This window comes from Pollicipes pollicipes, unplaced genomic scaffold (assembly GCF_011947565.3).
Source record: "Pollicipes pollicipes isolate AB1234 unplaced genomic scaffold, Ppol_2.1 Scaffold_6052;HRSCAF=7182_pilon_pilon_pilon, whole genome shotgun sequence".
Taxonomy (NCBI): domain Eukaryota; kingdom Metazoa; phylum Arthropoda; class Thecostraca; order Pollicipedomorpha; family Pollicipedidae; genus Pollicipes; species Pollicipes pollicipes.
Window position 1 is genome coordinate 1,054,232 of NW_023596805.1, and position 6,000 is coordinate 1,060,231.

Consider the following 6,000-nt stretch of genomic DNA (forward strand, 5'->3'; position numbering starts at 1 on the left):
TGTGTACTGTCGTTAAAATGGTTCATAATGAGCTGCATTTTGATGACAACCGGATGGCCCCTAACCCACGTTTAAACCTAGCTGGTAGTGGGTCATTTAGATCTCCTCTTCTAGATAAACGGAACAATATGAATTATTAACACTGAGTGTTTCAAACACAAACATGACAGGAATGCTGTGTGTGTATTTACACTGGTAGTCAAGTTGGAGCTTAATTTTTTGATAGCTGCTTTATCTATTGAGGCATCAATGTCAGATTTAGGCGAAACATTTGTAATGCTTTACATGTTAGGCCTACAAACTTTCATAGTGGAAAGGTGCCTCATTCTACGTAAGTTGTTTAGTGCATTAGCGAGGAACATTATTCATAGATTAGACAGTAGTATTAGTCTTATTCCTCGGAGAAAAACAAGGAGAACGGAGATATAGTTGGGATGATATTTCGGCGACATGCTATTATGGAAACAATAGCCGATGTGAGTTCAAAATTGCCTGCCGATGATCCCACTCTATTTTTCTTTTATTTTTTTATTGAAAAAGTAAGCTACGGTTTTCACAGGGCACCAACATTCAAGGAATGAAACATTGAGCGATTGTCAGCCATTACCATGATACAGTGTCTACCTAAGAATTACGGTGCGCGAACATACGTGTACATACAAACGAATTCAAAGAAATAGGCATGGCGCATCACGCTTCATTCAAACATACAAGCGAGTTGAAGTAGACAGGCTTTACACATCGCGCATCAATTATGCATGCAAACGATTTTAATTGAACAGGCATGGCACATCACGTGTTAGGCATCACTTACACATGTAAACGACTTTATGCTGGTACACATCACACATAAAGGCATATATCGCGCTCGCATAATCGGCCATGATGAGGCCGGTAGGTAAAGGTTTGGTGGCCGACTTTTGATAAGAATAGATTTACTAATTTTCCTGTATGGGTGGTCCTGTGCTCTGTAGATGCCTTTGAACTCTAAAACGGGCATAGGGTTTACACCTCCCTCGATTTCAGCCTGAGCGTGTTTTGCCAAAAGTGGTCACCGAAAGCGGCATTCCCTGTTTTGTTTTTAGCGTCTCGCAGGCGTTCAGTATATCTCAAACGAATAGGGCGCATGGACTCCCCGACATAGATTGAGTCCCTCCCATGCTTGTTCACGCAGTATACACTTGATTTCGTAAACCATGTTTGTTGTGTGCAAACCTCTTGAGACCCAGAACGGAGCACGAATAACATCAGTTGCCACCTGGGCACTTAGGCTTCGAGATGGAAGGTTCCACCAGAAATTTTTAAGCTTCTTGTCGTTTTTCCAAGCTATGCGTTCTCGCAGTTTTGATCTTTTTAACAGTGTGTTTGGTTTTCCAAAGCAAATGTTCATCTACGTAAGAGAGATTTGAAAATTCGTCATTCGATAGGACGTGTTCCCGCCTCCTACCACACATACCCCACGCGCTCTAGACTTTTTACTTATTCCAACATTTTACCTAAACATTGCGGAGAGTATCCATTGCCCAGAAGCAAACCCCATATTTGCTTAACCTCCTCTTTCCTTTTCACTACTTGATGAGTTGTTTAGAGCCTACGAAACGTGTACGAATTATGCTGTGCTTAGTGGAAGCCGGAATACGCAGGTCCACAGTGCGGAATGATACCAGAAATGGTGGGCTGATAAAGAGCTCCGTTCTAACGTTGTGCGGTTGTTTCTCCTTTCCACCGTCACTAGCGTATCAAAATATGGGAGCCTCTTTCCGCCGTCGCATGCTCCAGCGTAAAAGCTAGATTTAGATGCTAGTTGTTCATGAACTCTAAAAACTCTTCAAGGGCACTGTCCGTGCGTCCATATCCCAACATAAGCAGAGATGTATCTAGCTAAGAAAGTTGGTTTTAATGGGCTGACAGTCAGAGCCTTCGTTTCAAATCGATCTAAAATTATTATCTCCAGAGGAGGAGCGCATGGGATCCCAATTGCTATTCTCAATTTTTGTCGGTTAAAGTCTCCGAACGAGAAAACATTAATGTGGGGACACGGTTCTAAAAGAGCGCAGCTATCCTCTTTTGATAGACCGGAAGCATCAATTTCATGTACGTGTTTGTACTAATTTAGCTTCACGGCAGCGATAGCCTCATTAACTGTAATTGCCATGCAAGTCGACATCTACACTGAAGAACATGCTGCCTTCTGGTAATCATTCTGCCTTACAAGTGGTTGGAAGCCTTTTTAAAAAGCCTCCTGGCATCCCCACAGATGAGTGGGAACAAACCTCAAGAGTTGGTTAAGTATTTCTCTAAAAGACACGAAGTTTTCTCTGTAGGACCACCGCACACAGATAAGGACAGGTCTGGGGGGGCACCCGCAAGGTTTGCGATCTTTAGGAAGCCCAGAGAATACAGGCGGTCTGCTGTGTCTAGGTGTCAAGTCTTTGATGGTTTGCTCGAAATTTTCCGCTGACTGTGTTCTTTAGTGTTCTTTTTGTTTTAGCCTCTACCCGAGGGACTGGGTGCCTATTCAGTTTTTAATAGCCGTCGCTATCGTTAAGTAAAGCCTTAACTTTGTTAACATAAGTTAGCCTGTCTGAGATTACATGACCCTTGCACTCATCGCTCTGTTGAACTATGATATCATCATGTTTGCTAAGGTCCCTGATAGAGTTCCGCTGATCTGCAGTGACATTCAGTTTGCCTACTTTACGGTTGTTGAACGTGTGCTGTGGAGTGTGATTTGCTTTTAAAAAACCTAAAAAATCGAGTAGGATCATCGACAGGCAATTTCGAATTCACTTCTGCTATTGTTTCTATAAAGGCATGTTGCCGAAATATCAACCCAACTATATCTCCATTATCCTGGTTTTTCTCCGAGGAATAAGGCTAATACTGCTGTCTTATCGACACCTCGTTTTCATCTCAGATATCTTGTATTACATGCCCAAAGTGTTTAGCAACTAAACTACAATAGTTGAACGACAGTTAATTATCTGATGGATCTGATGGATGGATCTGGTGGACCATTATGGATCTGGTCTTAAAGATCCTGCTCTAACGTTGTTCTACTCTCTCCGTCTATTTTTCGTGATGCTTGCACTGTGCGCAGAATTCAGGTCAACCAGCAACGCATTTCTCTCAATTTCTCTACATTTCGACGCATGGGTTCATTAAAAGACTAGCGACCATGCCAGACGCCGGCGCGGTAAAGCATCGGACGATCACGAGCGGCCATGTCCCCTGTTTTGACGCCCCCCCCCCTCCGGCTTGCTTTGTCGACTTGGGGTCATCCCATGCGGCCGGCTCGCCGACGTAGTGTCAGTCAGTCTTGTCCGACCCGCCATCTGTTCTGAAGCCGCCCGGGGCGAGCAGCCCACGGCGTCTGACCACCTGAGCACTGCGGCTCAGCGTGGGAGGCATGGACGGGCGTGCACCGTGGGGCATATAAGCGTAGGAAGTGGGTCAAAGCCGGGAGAAACCCGCTTACTGACCTATTTTGGGGAGGTTTCGTCATTATGTACTGCTTAACACCCTCCTTCTTAAGTCAATTTGCGAAACTACGCCCCCGGTTTCGTCAGAGCACAAACTCGGCCACTCCTGTGCTGCAGCTTGCCAAGCGCTTGCACACGCGTCGCCTGCCTACGGGTGCTGCCGAAAGGCCGGTCAGCGGCGCCGCTTCGAGACCACGCCCCTGCCAGCGCTGGCGGGAGTGCCCCGCCGTCAGCCCACCTGGCTCCGCCACTGCCTGTGAGCGTGCCCCACCGTCCTCCCGCCTGGCTCCGCCCCTGGTAGCGGGCGTCCCCCGCCGTCCACCCGCCTGGCTCCGCCCTGCCACCTGGCGTGTCCTCGCCGTCCGCCTGCCTGGCTCCGCCCCTGCTGGCGGGCGTCCCCCGCCGTCCGCCCGCCTGGCTCCGCTCCTGCCAGCAGCCGTGCCCCACCGACCGCCCGCCTGACTCCGCCCCTGCCGGTGCCCCTGGCTCAGTGGCGGCTGGTGGAAGGAGGTCTTGTCCGCCGTTGCAAAACTAGTGAAGGGTCGGCCGGCGGCCTTGGCGAAATGCCAGTCACGAATTCTTTATGCATGAAAATGGAGCTGCGTTCGCGGAAGGCAATGACCTGGTTGATGCGGTAAGGCTAGAGTTGGTGCGTTCAAGGAGGCAGAGTTAGAGTTAGTGCCGGTGTTAGAGTGCGAGTGAGGATTATCACAACGAGGCTTATGTTTCATTTGGGCGAGTTCAAAGTAGATTTATTCTTAGCTTCCGCACTCGTCCTCTCTGACCGGCAAATGCCAACTCATCAAGCGGTCACTGATGCAGGAAATCGACTTTGTCAACATCAACAGCTGCATTAGTCTGCTATCTCATCATAGCAGCTGTAGGCGCGGCGATTATCGCACTTTGGGGATGTGGTGTGAGTGTATCGAGCCTACTCGACATGTAGACAAATTGGCACAAGGCTTGCGACAGTGCAAAGAAAGAAAAGGACCAGTGATTCCAAGCCCCCCCCCCCCAAACAGGACCAGCCCCGCGCCACCGGCACCAGCATGACGGTATGGTAGACAAAAGTCGGTAAGGCGAGCCAGTAACACGGCGCGGTGGCAGAGTACTGCTAACTACTGCGACCTTGGCCGCGGCCGCAGCCGCAGCCGCAGCCACAGCCGTATGCGGAAAAGACCCAATTCATCGCCGACCCTGCAAGCCCGCCCGAGGGTTCACGTTCAAACTGTGCTAATTGGCCAGTCACTGGCCCTTGCCGCCTCAGGACGGTGCCGCTTCCGCCCCCCCCCCCGTCCCCCCCCCCCAGCGGCTACAGACAAGCGTTGCGTTGCGCGCTGGGACTGCCGGTGCCGCGGGCTCCTCCACTAACCTGGAGCTCCATAAACCGGCCGCGGCGGCTCGCGCTAGCCAATCACCGTCCTGCTGGTGCTGCATGTGACGTCACAAGGCCTCCGCTGCCCGGAGGGTGAATGCTGGTGTCACAGGGGTCGGCGTACAGGTATAAGAGGGCGGGACAGGCCACTGAACACAAACGCCTGCATCTCGTGGGAGAATACGCCTTGCGCAGCTCAGGTGAGGCAGGACCATCCGGAGAGTCTTTTCCGAGTTCTATCAGTTCTATCCGAGACGTCCTATTCAATGAAACTACGAGACATCCGTGCTGATCGCCGGGACACGGCATGGTGTCCTGATGACGTCATAGAATTGATGAAAGCCGGTGTAATTTGTGATGAGTCTTTTACATCCCTGGGATTTCCAGCAACGGAAGAAGTTAGGGAGGCAGACAGACGCCCTTTAACACCCCATCCCAAACCCATTTCACCCTTGGTTCCACTTCCAACCACCGCCTGCTAAGATGATCCGTAGCTTCTTAATCCCTTAAAAGTCCGCTGGCGCTCTTGTGACCCCCTGGGGCTCTCTCTACGCTTATCCGCCTGGCATTCTGTTCCTCTCCGAACCAAAATGAGCTACACTCCGCTGAGCTCATCATAACCTCGCAACATACCTACGTGGTCTCGCACCAGCAAACTAAGCTTCGCACTGCTGTCACTTTCATGGCACGGTCAACACCGGGTCAACACCCGTTCCAATCCGTATTCGAGGAGCGAATACAACCGACAGTCCTTATCCCCTTGTCTCCCGCGTGGTGTCGCGTCCACTCCAGCCGAGACGAAACGCGGTCTGTTGACAGTCTGCTACAACATATCGCACCCCACTCCTTTCTGCAGCCGAGATGAACCGTACGCTGCTGGCTCTGGTGGCGGCCGTGGCCGCAGCTCAGCTGACCGAGGCCCTGGTCCTCCTGGGCGCGGGCACCGCCGGCGCGCTCACCCTCGGCGCCGGCACAGCCGCCTCGGTAGCGGGGCCGCTGGCGGTGGCCGGTCTGGCGGCCGTCGCCATCGGCGGTGCCGGGCTGCTGGCGGGCGCCGCCGCCAGGCGCCGCCGCGGGGGTTCGGCGGCAGACGCCGCGGCGGACGCCGGGACGCCGGGGCGTGACGTCGCCGAGCAGCAGGAC